We start from the raw sequence: 14,812 nt of genomic DNA, 5'->3' as shown, positions 1-14,812 counted from the left end.
CACATAGGAAGTTGAAGCAGGAGGACTGCCATGAGTTTAAAAAGCACTCCAGGTCAGAAGAGAGCACTGGATTTCCCTGGAACTGGAATTACCAACAACTGAGAGCCACCATGTGGGTGCTGGCAATCAAACCTGAGTCTTCTGGAAGAGCAGTCAGTGCTCTTAACCACTGGGCCATCTCTCCAGCTCCTAAAACCTTTTCTTTTTTTTGAGATTTATTTTATTTTTCACCGTGTGCATGGGTGGGTAGGACTGTGTGTGCACATGAATGTAGGTGGCTGTGGAGGCCAGAGGTATCAGAGTCCTTGGAGACAGAATCACGGGTAGTTTTGAGTCGTGAGCTGCCCAACATGGGTTCGGGAACTGAACTTGGGTCCTCTGCAAGAATAGAAAACACTCCTAACTCCTGAACCATCTCTCCAGGTCCACCTTTTATTAATATAAGTTTGTTTCATACTCATGTGTCCTGAAATTCTTTTCCTGTGGCATAAATTGAGATTCTTGTTTCGAATGAGTGGAGGTCTCAGAAAAGAACTCTTTATGGGGTGAGTAAGCATAAGGAATAGCTTAGCACCCTGGGACTCACTCCACTTGGCTTGGAATATTCACACACTCATAATAATGCCACTGACAGCCTACGTCTCTTACTTACATGCCCTATGTACATGCATATCTCCATTAACCTGGCAACTTTGATGCCCACCTGTGGGCTGGAGAGACCACTCAGCAGTTAAGAGCACTGACTGCTCTTCCGCAGGACCCAGATTCAATTCCCAGCACTCGTATGAAGACTACAAACATTTGGAACTCTGGTTTCAGGGGATCTGACACCATCTTTTGGCCTCCATGGGCACTGAATGCATGTGGTACACATACACATGGGTGAAACACACCAACACAAATAATAAATCTTTAAATTAAAAAGGCTACCACATACATCATTTTGCATGCACACTCTACTCTGAACAATGAAATAAGTTTTTCTTTCTCTTAACAACTATCAGACTTGTGCATATTCTATTTTAGTTATGCTCCTATCGTGTGTGGATATAAAGGTAGGGGAGCTGATCAGATCTGAACTGGTTTTGAGTTCATGCACAATAAGGAAAAGTGTCCTCTAAGTGAACTTTTAGAGAGAATCCTCTACTTACCATCTCATACATATTCATAATTGAGCATGCATGTAATTAAAATCAGATACATTCCAGGAAGAGACATGCTCAGTAGAGAACAGGTTATACAATTTGAAAACTGTCAATCAAAAATAGAAAACCCCCTAAATTATGCCTAGTAACCACACTTCGCCTTCCTTTGAACCCCATAAAAGGAAGACTTCCTTGAACCCCCTAAAAGAAAGCTGCAAACAAGAACGAATGTTCTCACTCACGTGACCTGCTGTCACTCTTGACAGGGTATTTCTCTCTGAGCCGTCCTGTCACTTCATGTTTGAAGGCAGTTTCCTTGCTACTTTGCCATCTGTGTTCGTTTTTATTCCAGCGCTTGAATAAGAGGCTAAGCCCCCGGAAACACCTGGCCCAGACCCTGGCCACAGTGACGGTCAGGCTGCTCTCGCTGACTGCATCCAGCAGGACCCGTCTCTACCACAGCTGTCTGATCCGTACCCTCCCCACACCAGTGTGTGAGCATGTGGCGGTAGAGCCCTGGAGTCAAAGGTGGTGGGCTCTGGGCCATTAAACTATTAGAGTTTCAGGCATAAATTAGAAACTTAAATGTGCTTAGTCAGAAAATAAAAAATAAAAAAAAATCTGTTCCCGCCCCCACTCCACTTAGACATTTCTGAAACTGTGAAAGGGAAGAGTCAGAAGGGACAATTCCTCCTCCGTGCCTACAAAGTAGCTCACATGGTTTCTCCAGAACAGCTCAGGGGAAGAAGAAAACATGAAGTCCAAAGACAGTTTGGGGGTATATGTAGGGAAGAGAGGATTCCCCTCCAACCTCCATTAACTCTTTTTTTTTTAATTTTATTTTATGCACATTGATGTTCTGCTTGATTGTGTGTCTGTGTGAGATCCACTGGAACTGGGTGTTACAGACAGTTGTGAACTGCCATGTGGGTGCAGGGAATTGAACCTGGGGCCCCTGGCAGAGCAGCCAGTGCTCTTAACCTCTGAGCTATCTCTCCAGCCCCATTCTCCATTAACTCTTAAGTAGGCTCTGTGGTTGGAGCTAGGGACCTAATTAATATTTATTCTGATTAACAAGAGAAAACACATAAACATTTTATAAAATTTACATGAACTTTGGGATCTAAGAGACAGTGATATCAGAAGAAATGGTCAAAGCCTGATGCTTTTACACAAAGAAAATTGTCAAGAAATAATGGACACTGGCTATTTGGGCTAGAATCATCAATTCTGGGGATATTTATAAGAAATACATGTGGGGGGGATACAGAGCTATGGGAAGAAGAGAGTGGCTTCAACTAATTCATTTATTCAAATCATTGCATTCTCAACTACTAGACTCTGGTGATCATGGCTATTTTCAGGCCTTAATATGCTAAAAAAAAAAAAAAAACAAAAAAAAAAAAACAAAAAAAAAAAACCTCTCCCAAAAGAATTTTATGGTTTGCTGCATACAGGGGAAGACTGATCAAAAAGCTGTTTCTGGTTACATTTCCTCAAGTGATTTAGCTTAACATAATCTCATTCATGGGTCTAAGTGTAAGGATTTGGTCCTTAATTACGTCATCAGCCTGTGACGGTGTCCCAGCCTAAAAAGTGGGTGGGTCAGTGCATCCCTCTCTTTCCGTTCCTTCCTTCTGTCTGTCCTCTCTCTCCCTCTCTCTCCCCCACCTCCCAATAAAGCTCTAAAACGGTAACCATGGCTGTGATTCTTCCAATCAGCACTCTCCTCTGCCGGCATGGCCGCTGCGGGCTGCGGCCAGCCAAAAGCAGCGTGCTGGCTGATTTAACCAACACTAAGAGCAAAGTAAGCTCATCAGACTCACAGAGGTCCTGTATTGGTGAAATTATTAAGGCCATTAAAAGCCCGGCTAGCTCAGTCGGTAGAGCATGGGACTCTTAATCCCAGGGTCGTGGGTTTGAGCCCCACGTTGGGTGCCAGATATTGGTGAAATTATTAAGGCCACGCAGTTAAAAGGGAGATTTATTTAATGGTGTAACTTACAAATGAAGGGATAGGTAGGTGGTGGGTTCTGGGAAAGACGAGCGCAGTCCGGCAGTGTTCTCTGGAGAACTCTCCTCGGTCTACCTCTAGTGTCCAGGGTCCAAAACAGGAAGAGAGGGTGGCGCCTCCTGATCTCAGGTCTTCAGGGCCTTCCCTTGGCCCTGCCTTGTAGGTGTGATAGTTACCAAAGCCTCAGTGGGGGTTGGAACTTCCAGACCAAAGCTGGAATGGCTACCCACTGCAGCCCTCTGCACTCTGAAGACTGCAGGTAGAAATGAATCTATGGCTGGGCGGTGGTGGCGTCCACCTTTAATCCCAGCACTTGGGAGGCAGAGGCAGGCAGATCTCTGTGAGACTGAGGTTAGCCTGGTCTCAGAGTGAGATCCAGGAGAACTAGGGCTGTTACACAGCGAAACCTTGTCTCAAAAAAAAAAAAAAAAAAAAAAAACTGAGACAGCCTCACTGAATTCCAGAACCTTGCCTAGGAGTGCAAAGAAGGCCTTACAGTCAGGTCAAGGACTCACCAACCATGACCTGCATAGTGAGTGGGAAGAACAAAGGTACCTCAAGTGCCAGTGTGAAGGACAAGAACCAAGCCTCGTCCATTCCTAAGAGCAACATGGACACATGGGAAAATGTGCCAGACCCCAGCCCCTTACCTGACACTCTGACATCATGGAGGTTCACCCCACCCCAACCCCCACTCCCGCTTCTACACAGGATTTAGAAGAGGGAAAAGGAGGAAGAGTCACGAGTTTGACCTGAAATTAGCTAAGAATAAATTCCTATACTAACTAAACTAGTGATTTGTGGTGGGCCACAAGAATATATTGCAGAGATTCAGCTGTGTATTAAAGCTATACTTTGACTAGCCAAGGGTCTGTCAAAAGGCAAGCCATTTATTACAAATATTTGGTGTTATCCAGCTCTTAATATTTCAGCTGTCTTCTGATATGGAATTCTTGCGTGCCCAAATATTCCCAGACCATATGGCGAACAGTTCAGCTCCTCAGACCTGCTGAACTTCTAGGTAACTAACTTCCCTGCTGGAGCCAGTACTTGGATAAGGTCACGTAGGCAAAGACAAGCTGCTGAGAGATGCATGGCTTTGTTTCTTGTGCTAATGAAGCTCAGATCATCTCCTTGCCTTGAGGCCTAGTGGCTCTCCAGAGCAACTGACTGAGAACAAAAGAGGCTTTTACATATCAAGGTGGAAGGTAGAGCAACATTCCTGAGGAGGCAGAGAACAGCGTGGACCGGGAGAGAAGGCAGAGGCATTTTGTTTTGTTTTGTTTTGTTTTGTTTTGTTTTGTTTTGTTTTGTTTTGTTTTGTTTTGTTTTGTTTTGTTTTGTTTTTTGTAAGACAGAACAGCATGCCCAGGGAGTAGAGAAGAACACAGAGGTTTCATAGATGGTTAGGCAGAACTCTTGTAGAGTTCATCAGAGCGAGGAGTACAGAGCAAATAGAGATGGAGGGAGAAGAAACGGGACGAAGATGAGGCAGGAAGCATAAGAACTTCGTTAACAGGACTATGAGGGAACAGTAAATGAGGGGACAAAGGGGAACTGAGTGCCAGGACGGAACTGAAGCTATGGAGACAGGATTTCATCCCAGAGAAATAAAGTAGACGGACAAAGAGCTTGGTGTACCTAGAGTTATTCCTGTCCTGAATGCCTGACGGAGCTGTAGCTGTATTGATAGAATTTTGTCTTAGAGGAATAAAGTTAGCAGACATAAGAATGTAGTGTACACAGAATTTTTCCCTCAGATATCCCTCGCCTGACATAGCAAAATCCCCAACCCTGGGTAATCCATAGTGATTGTCAATGACAGTCATAGAAAAATCTAGGAAGTCACAATTCTTGAGAGTTCAGATCTGGAGCAAAGGACATACCAGCAATGCACAAAGATGAAGGCCCAAGAAATGAGGGGAAAGAATGGAGCTTGGGCTGGGAGTCCTGTGCACCTGGATGGAGGTCAGCAGCCTCTGGTTCAGCTTCCAGGCTAGACCAGGAAAGCAGATCTCAGCACAGAAGGACCAGCAGGGCATAAGTTCCTCCAGAAAACCTCGGGGAGACCCCGGCAAGAATGCTGCTGAAGGTCGCGGAGTACCAGGGATGGCAGCACCAACGGGGGCCATTAGTCTATAAAAGGATGTGGTGTCCCTGGATGTATGGGGGTCTTGGAGACACCTAGGATGGGGTCATCTGGATCCTAGAGAAAAAGAAAAAACAAATGAAAGGGAACCCTGGAAGTCCTCCAAGGCAGTCATTCTAAAGAGCCAGGAATAAGAGAGTACAACTAAGAGAGAGTCGTTGTGGCTTGAATGTTTATTTCCTCTTGTTCATTCTATAAAGTCCAGTGGGGTGATATTAGAAGGAAGGCCATGCTGGGCATGGTGGTGCACGCCTTTAATCCCAGCACTCGGGAGGCAGAGCCAGGCGGATCTCTGTGAGTTTGAGGCCAGCCTGGTCTATACAGAGCGAGATCCAGGACAGCCAAGGCTACACAAAGAAACCCTGTCTCAAAAAACAAAACAAAACAAAAACAAACAAACAAAAAAGAAACAAAGAAGAAGGAGGAAGAGGAAGAAGAGGAGAAAGGCCTTTGGAAGATAATTAGGTAGCCAGAGCAAGAAGCTGAGAATTCATGAAACATCAAGGACAAACTGGAAATGGCAAGAAGCTTGCCTCCCATGACATATTTCCTCCAAAAGGCTGCCTCCCCTAAGCCTCCCCAAATAGCGCCACCAACTGGGGTTCAGGGGTTTAGACACATGAGTTTATTGGGACATTGTGACCCAAACCACCACACTTTCTCTGCCTTATCTGCTGAAACTCGGGGAACTGTCCACTGGAGGCAGAGGAGGAAGGAGCCAGCAAGTTCTCTGTGTTCACCTCGTGTTATACAAGTTCAGGTCTGACAGGCTATTTCCAGGTCAGAAGGACACCAGCAATCACAAACCAAGAGGGCAACATTTGCTCTATGGTGTGAAACATGGTCCTCTGGGCACGACACGGCCATTGTCCTTTTCAACTCCTCAAAGCTGTGATGACCAGCACAGGAACTGAACAGGACTGAGCATATTCACGGTCCATTGTAGGGGGAAGGCCCATAGGTTTTATAGGCAGTTAACAGTTGCTGGGGGATGGGAGGGAAGAGGCCTCCCTCTCCCCACTCCCCTCCCCCCTCCCAGGATGTTTAGACCATTGATGCTTACTGGGAGAGTAATCGTAGCGGTGGTGTAAGCACTCAGAAGTTGTTCCCTGTTCCAGTAAATAAAAACCTCACCCGTGCTCTTGTTAGTAACCCACTCGCCCAGTTAGTAACCATAACCTAACTCGTTGGTTCACAGAGCTAGATTTGAGGGGATTCATTCCTTTGGTCTGCCACTGGTGCCATATCTGGGGTAACCGAATGGTCGTTTCCCCTAGAAAAGCGCATGCAACACTCTGCCAGCAGCTATAATCAGTGCTGCTCATTTGGATCCTAAAGGAGACAATTTTGAGAGGGTAAAAAGAGAAAAGGAAAATCTGCCTTTGCTTCCCCATAGACAGACCCATGAATCGTTTAAGATTTTCTCAAACAAGCTGCTACAGGTTCATAACCTTATCTGCTCTTGGAAAGTAACTTTCATAGTACAATATGAAAAAGTTACAACTCCTAAGATTTAATGCTCCTTACACAAATCATTACAAATGGACGTGTGTTCTGTGAAGGTTGTATGCAATGAGCAACAGAAACTATATTAAGGGAGCATTTAAATTTCAAACTGCTGAGCGCTTTTTCCCTAAGGTGACTCTTGTGAACTCTGTACTAAAGCTCTTCTTAGCTCCAACTTTCATTAGAAATCCTGTATCGCTTTTTATAGAAGAATGCACTTTATACATGTGTAGACCATCTTCAGCGGGTGAACGGTGTACGTCTCCTAGGAGCTACACTGCGTTATTTAATGTACTATAAAATAGTGTAATCAGTTTCTAGTAAATACGCCATAACTCACATCTCAAAGTCTTTCTCCTTCAAGAGTCATCTTGGAGGCCGTACAAGCACCACAATGGTTCTGACATTGGCCAAAGTTAATTTTTAAAACTCTTCTTTGAGAAAGTAGTCGGCTTGAAGCATCATATTTTATATGTCCCTGTGATGAGAAATGCTCAGCTTTTGAGGCCTTTCCTACTTGTAAAGCACTGGAGTTTTTTCTAGAAATCAGATCAGTAATGCGAGTAATGAAGACATTCATAAAATAATGATCTTATAAAGACCACTAATTGACTCCACTAACAAGTTTGTTTTTTTTTTTAAATAAATTCAAGTGTGGAAGTAGTGTCTGAATAAATATATAATCTCTCAAAGAGACACCAGGAAGAAGTTTACATGTGGTATTACTTGGGTAGAATGTTCACAGTTCTTCATTTTTATTTATTTATTTATTTATTTATTTATTTATTTTTTTTTTTTTTTTTTTTTTTTTTTTTGGTTTTTCGAGACAGGGTTTCTCTGTGTAGCTTTGCGCCTTTCCTGGAACTCACTTGGTAGCCCAGGCTGGCCTCGAACTCACAGAGATCCACCTGCCTCTGCCTCCCGAGTGCTGGGATTAAAGGCGTGCGCCACCACAGCCCGGCTGTTCTTCATTTTTAACATGCATACTATGTTGTAATGCTTGTGTTGGTGGAACCAATTGAAAATACCAACCCAATTTCACTTCTCTTTACCTGGGACCCAATGCTAAGATAGCATTGACCAATTGTGCCCGTAGCAAGGACCAGAGCAGGAAAGGCAATAGTAACTGAACAGTGGCCAACACTGCCATGTTTCAGTTGAAATAAGGACTGGACCTGCTCAAGCCCTGCAAATTCACTGACCAGAGATAACAGACCTGAGTGACATCTATGTTAATAAGTCTAAATAGAATACAGTTGGGCACCACCTCGGCGATCCCAAGAGTTATACACAGCTAGACAGGAAGCTCAACTCCAACTCTCAAAGAAAGGAGCAGCCAGGTCAAGGTTCGGATGCCATCTGATCGTATTTTGAGGGCTTTATCTTCAGTACATGTGTTTGTTGCTTGAAAGCAGTCGACTTCCTCACTTTCCGTCTTGCAGTTTTAACTGTGATCAGTGAACCAAGACAGACAGACAGACTGGTGCCTCTGCCTTCAAGAAGCTCTGCTCTTCAGTAACACTTTGTATAAACATCCTTGTTCTTGGTCACACCTGCTTGAACGTCAAGAATTAGGTAAACAAACTCTTAAATGCAGTACCTTGAATTGACAATCCAATACATCCCACCGTCCAAAGAAAGAAACTATAGCCAAGTCTGTTGTTGCTCCTCTCAATAGACAGCAGCTCCTGCTTTCAAAGAAGGACTGAAAGAGGGCAGAACCAAGGCTAGAGTTAGAGCAGTGCCCCGTAGCTACAGCTGCTTCAAAAGAGACCTGGGCTATTTCCAAAACAAGAGCAATGAACCATCCCCATAGGTTACAGACAGCAATTAGCATTTTGAAACCACCAGCCCTGCAGAGTAATGTTAAGATTAAATTGACTTATTTTCCATGATGACATTTCATCAACGGCTCTAGTCACAGGAAAAAAAAAAGACAAAGAAAATGTAATCTACTTCAAGATAACGCCTCATCCCAATCAGAGTGGCCATCCTCAAGAAATCTGATCACAAACACTGTGGAGAGTGTGGAGAAGAGGAACCAGAGGAACCCTTACCCACTGTTGGCAGGGGTGCAGAATAGTGTATCTACTATGGACATTAGTAGTGAGGTTTCTCAAAAAATTGAAAATAGAGCTACAGTATGATCCATCTACACAACTCTTGGGCATCCCCAAGGAGTCCATACCTTTACCAGACAGATACTTGCACATCTGTGTTTATTTCTGTCTACTCAAAATAGCAAGGAAATGGAACCAATCTTGATGCCCATCAGCTGATGGATAGATAATGAAAATGTAGTACACATAAACAATAGAAATTTCTTCAGCTACAAAGAAAAATTAATTTCATAGGAAAACAGGTAGATTTAGAAAGTATAATATTAAGCAAGGTATTACTCAAATTCAAAAATTCAAAAACCACATGTTCTCTCCCATATGCAGTATCTAGCCTTTGTGTGTGTGCGTGTGTGTGTCTGTGTGTCTGTGTGTGTGTGTGTGTGTGTGTGTGTGTGTGTGTCTGTGTGTGTGTGTGTCTGTGTGTGTCTGTGTGTAGACTGGAATAAAAGTAAAAAGAGGTGATGACGGAGGATGGAGGATGGGCATATGATCTTAACTGTTGAGCTGTCTCTCCAGCCCCCAGTTTAAGAATTCTTAAATTATTTAAAAGTTAAACTAGAAGATTAGGCATGGTGGTGCATATCTGCCTTTAATCCCCAGCACTTGGGTCGGGGTGCAGAATCAGGCAGATCCCTGTGACCTCAAGGTTCACTGGGGTATATCAAATTCCATGCTAGTTAGGGATGAGAATGTATCTCAATAACAGCAAATACATACACAATGGATTATTAATTAGGGCCAGTGAGATGGCTCAGCATTAGGAGCACTTGCCACCATGGCTCATGACCTGAGTGCAGTCCAGGGGACCTACCGAAGGAAGGGGAGAACCAATTGTCGACCCCCATGTGCACTCCACATTTTTAAAAAATAGAGGGGGCTATAGAGATCACTCAGTGGTTAAGAGTGCTTGCTGCTCTTTCCAAGTGCCTGAGTTTGGTTTCCAGGACCCATCTCATGCATCTCACAATAATCAAGTGTAACTCCAGTTCCAGGAGATCTAGTTCTGTCTTCCGGCCTCCACAGGCATCTACACTCACTTATCCACACACAGATATACACATACAAAAATAAAAATAACTCATAAAACATTAGAAGGCATGAAATTGAAAAAAAAAAACAGAGTGTAAGAAAAAATGATTGTTAAGGTGCATGATAAAAATAAAAGAATTTCCTCCTAGCGGGGGAAAAAAATTCAATAGGTAAAACAGCATTTCCTTCTTCAGCTCTGACTGAGCCTCATCAAACACCATTCCGGATGACACACCCTGAGTGGTCTGGTAGGTGTAGGCATTCTTAGCTAAGAAGGAGAACTAGGCTGTTTTCACTTTGACTCACCCTTGTTTGTGCGTGACCAAAATAATGCTATTTATGAAAGTTTCCGAAATCAAAAGGTCAATACTTTGGTGGGGGAGGGACTTTTGAGGCAATTCCCTGGACATTGGTTCAGTCTCTGCTCGTTCAGAAGCATCAGCTGCCATGACTGGGGCAGGGAGGAAGAGGTGAGAACGTGGTAACTGCAGCTGTCTTGCCCTTTGTCTTCCTTTCGAATTCCCTTACAGAGGCAAAGCACAGGCTCAGGCCATGGCACCTGCTGGCACTGGAAAGGCACAGCCGGTGTCACCGTCAGCAATAGTGCCCCTGCTGTTGTTTTGTCCTTTTTGTTATGGGGTAGAAAGTATGCATCGTCCACGGGTGCTGTGTACCAGTGGTGGTTGAGTAAACAGGAAGTGTTTCTTTAACTCTATAAAATAAAAGTCAGTAACAAGGGAGCTGGATTGACCTAGAAAGATGCTGTGCCAGCCGTTTGGAAACAAAAGCTAAGTGGCTGCTAATGGGTGTAAAGTTTCCTTCCACGGAATGAAAACTGGGCCAGGATCCTGTGGTGACAGGGACACATCTTCATAAACATCCTACAACCCTCCAAATCACCTACTCTTTAGAGGGTGAACTTGCACCCCATGAGCTCTATTTCTATCTCCTGAAAAGAAGGTAATTAAAGAGTGGTTAGCATGTGCCAGGATTCTGTACTAGGTTCTGGGTGAAAAAAAAAAAAAAAAAAAGAAAGAAAAAATTAAAAATTTAAAGCTTGTCCTTTTGAGTCACTTACTGTGTGTCAGATGTGGTCCTAAGTCCTTTGCAGACATTCTCTGACTTTCTTAAGAGAGCATTGGGACCTTTGAAGAAAAGATTCACAGAGCCCCTTGCTTAAAATCACACATGTAAGACTAGATCAGATCCTATGAATCTGTCATGTTGTAGGTGATTTTGTGTTCACATGTCATGAATCGGTTGACCAGTTGGTTGGTTGATTTTGTGTTCAAATGTCATCAGTTGGTTGGTTGGTTGGCTGGTTGGCTGGCTGGCTGGCTGGCTGGTTGGTTTGATATTGGGGACTGAACCTGTAACCTCTCACAACTTAGACAAGTTTTACCACTGAGCCAAATTTGCTCCCCCGCCCCTCACACCTTTTGTTTGTTTTGAGATGGGATCTCACTAAGTGCCCAGGCTAGCCCTGAACTCTCTCTGTAGCCTGGGTAAGCTTCAAATTTGCAATTCTCTGGCCTCAGTTCCTTGATTAAGATTACAGGCCTGGCCCTGCAGACATGATGTTTTTGTTTTTTTAAACAGAATCCTAATACATCAACCAAGCCGTCCTCAAACATGTGGTCCTCTTACCTCTGCCTCCCGAGTGCTGTGATTACAGAAGTTTACCACCGTGCCCTGCTCAGACATCCTCCCTGTGGAGGCCCACAAAGGTTTCCTAGTGAGATCTGAGCTTGCTTTTACTCAGCAGGGCTGCCTTAGAGGGTTGCTTGACCACCCATGTAGTTACCAGATGATTGGAAGGGTCTGCACTTGGCTGTGCTGGGGGAGGTCTTTTGCTCCGCCTCTTGGCATTCCTATAAAAGGTCTTTTAGAAGAGACAGAAGGGGCCGGTGGATAATGATCTAGGCCCTCCCGAGGCTATCCTGTGTTTCTGTTTCTCTCCCCTCCATCCTTCTATCTAAATACTTCTCCCTCCTCCCTCCTCAAGAGTACCCTAAGGAAAAAGTGGGAGTAGGCCTCCCATACCTCCCTTTCTTAACTGGGAATGTGTGTCCATTTTCTTCATTGTGCCAGACTACTATATCTAGACAATGCAGCAAAGAACCACAAGAAGGCAAGGCTCACATCCATGAATGACAACATACTCCAGAAAGCATTTCATATAAACAAGAAGGAAGCTTCTCTGTGTGAAGCCACAAAGAACTTTAGTTGCATCTGCTACAATGCCTGGAACCCTTGCCATACCTAATAGACCAGAGCTATCGAACTCCAGTGTGCTCACTTACTTTTACCTGCTGATCATTCAGATCCAATGACAGCTTAAGATACAATGCACCAGAACACTGGAATCAAAAACAGAAAGGAGGAACCTCCCCACAAATAAAGTAATGGGTCATAGGGTTAATATAACAGAACACAAAATAGTGGCTGAGCCAATTAAGGAGCTAGATCTCGCACAGCAAGAAGCTTGGAGGCAAGTGGTATAGGAATGATGGACTATCTCAAAGATTCTATTAGAGACTCAAGCTACATCTACCTTCCTATTCCATGTGCTATATGGGAAAAAAGATTAGGATCACAACAATCGTGTATACTGGTCATATCCACTCCCACTTATTTATTAACTGATTGATTGATTGATTTTGAGACACATTCTCACATAGCCCAACCTGGCCTCAAGCTCACTATGTGTCTTAGCAAGGGTTCCATGAACAAAAGTGACTTGGGGAGGAAAGGGTTTATTTCAGCTTACATGTCCTAACCACAGTCTATTATGAAAGAAAGTTAGGGCAGGTTCCTGGACGCAGTAACTGAAGCAGAGGCCATGGAGGAGTACTGCTTACTGACTTGCTTCTCATGGCTTGCTTAGCCTGCTTTCTTAAGACACATGGGACCACCAGCTCAGGAGTAGCCCTGCCCATAGTGAGCTACCCCTCCTACAGCAACCATCAATCAAGAAAATGCACCACAAACTTGTCCACAGGCCAATCTGGTGTCATTTTTTCAGTTGAGGGCCCCCCTTCTAAAAGGATTCTAGCTTGTGTCAAGTTGACATAAAACTAGTCAGCACACTGTGTAACTGGATGACCTTGAACTTCTGATCTTCCTTCTTACAGGCATGCCCCACTATGCCCAGTTTCTGTAGTACTGGGGTGTAGAACCCTAGGTCTCATGTATGCCCCAGCCCTTCAGATCTCTTCTTAAGGATCTGTCTCTGAAATAACCTCTCAGGAATGACCACTTGGAAAGAACTATATCAGTGTCTGCTTATAGCTACTGGATCTCTTGAAGAACACTTCCTAATCCTTCTAATCATTCCCCAACAGCTTACCACCTGGGGACTAAGCACGCCAATGTACGAACCTATGGGGTCTATTCTCATTGACAGCACCACAGCCTTTCTCTTTGAAAGCTATCTGTGGTGCTGGAGAGATGGCTCTATGGTGAAGAGGGCTTGCTGCTCTAGCAGAGGACCAGAGTTCGGATCTCAGCACCCTAATGTGTGACTGGCTTCTATGAGTACCTACACACATGTACACCTTCATACACACAGACACGCATACATTTCAGAAAGAAAAAAAAAGGTGTTTGTGATTACATTTATGGTCCTTCTGGCTAGTTCAGAAAATCCTCCCCATCTCCAACCTTTAACTTAATCATACCTGCAAATTTCTTTTGCTGTATATGGTAAAAATGGTCTCAGCCGCTGGGACATGGATATTATGTGTCTTGATTCATTAATAAGGACAAGAAAGAAAGGGTAAGTTGGGCAAGTAGAGAAGCACTAATGTGGGGATTTAACAAGGCAACTCCACGTAGCATAAAAGGAGGTTATTTCGGGGTAACTTACAGACAGTAAAGGGGTTGGTTACAGGATCCAGGAGAGGTGAAGTGCAGTCCAGCAGGGTTCTCTGGAAAACTCTGATTCAGTCTTCCATCCAGCATCCAGGATCACCAGGAACCAAGATGCCCAGCACATGCAGATCTCGGGTCTTAAGGGCTCCCGTCCTGGCCCCACCCCAGGAGCAGGTCATAGGAAGGCGTGGCAGTTACCAGAAGCCTCACTAGGGGTAGTGCTTCCAGGTCAAAGTTGGGACAGCTACCCACTACAAAGCACTGCTTAGAGAGTCAGATAAAGGAGTCTAAACTGTTTGGAAATAACAAGACAATACAACAGCACAGAGAACTAGGGGAATAATCCTGAACTATGAATGGGCTGATTTGGGGACAGAAGGGGTAGAAGGGAGGAATCTGACACCAGGAGACCACCTGAGGGCTTATCTCCCAATGAGACTAGGAGACACAGGATTACTCATGACCTTGGACACATCAGCTAAGCATTTTGTATCCTTCTATGCCCTTCTCAGTGATACAAACAAACAAACAAACAAACGAACCCACTGGTCCTTCATGAAGACCGGGTGTCTCGAGGCCAGGATGCTTGCATCAAGTAAAACAATAGAGCCTCGAGGGCAGTGCCAAGCTGATGACCACATGCGGTGGCTTGAAAGAAAATGACCCCCAAAGGCAGTGGCGCTATTAGGAGGTGTGGCCATGTTGGAGGAAGTGTGTCACTGTGGGGGCGGGCCTTGAGGTCTCTTTTGCTCAAGCTTCCCTCAATGTGACTGTCAGTTGATTTGCTGTTGCCTGCAAGATGTAGCCTAGCCCTCTCAGCTCCAGCACCACATCTGCCTGCACGCAACCATGCTCCTTGTCATGATGATAATGGACTGGACATCCAAAACTGTTGGCAAGTGTTAATTTCAATGGTGAGAATAAGACCACTACCACAATTCAAGCTGAATTAGAGGCAAGCTTGATTTTTTTTTTA

The 14,812-nt window shown here is 44.4% G+C and overlaps 1 long non-coding RNA gene and 1 other non-coding gene across 2 annotated transcripts; one reads left to right on the top strand and one right to left on the bottom strand.

The window, feature by feature from the left end:
- Positions 1-3,010: 3,010 nt before the first annotated feature.
- Trnak-cuu (transfer RNA lysine (anticodon CUU)) lies at positions 3,011-3,083 on the top strand. The gene has a single exon. It is a non-coding gene; the product is annotated as a tRNA-Lys (tRNA).
- A 1,914-nt stretch (positions 3,084-4,997) lies between these two features.
- Positions 4,998-14,812, bottom strand: LOC143268643 (uncharacterized). Its single transcript, XR_013044692.1, has 3 exons — positions 13,832-14,812; positions 8,415-8,519; positions 4,998-5,365 (listed from the first exon to the last, which is right to left on the bottom strand). It is a non-coding gene; the product is annotated as an uncharacterized LOC143268643 (long non-coding RNA).

This window comes from Peromyscus maniculatus, chromosome 15, assembly GCF_049852395.1.
Source record: "Peromyscus maniculatus bairdii isolate BWxNUB_F1_BW_parent chromosome 15, HU_Pman_BW_mat_3.1, whole genome shotgun sequence".
NCBI classification, from domain to species: domain Eukaryota; kingdom Metazoa; phylum Chordata; class Mammalia; order Rodentia; family Cricetidae; genus Peromyscus; species Peromyscus maniculatus.
The sequence above is the reverse complement of the archived record's forward strand: the minus strand, read 5'-3'. Positions and strand labels throughout refer to the sequence as shown.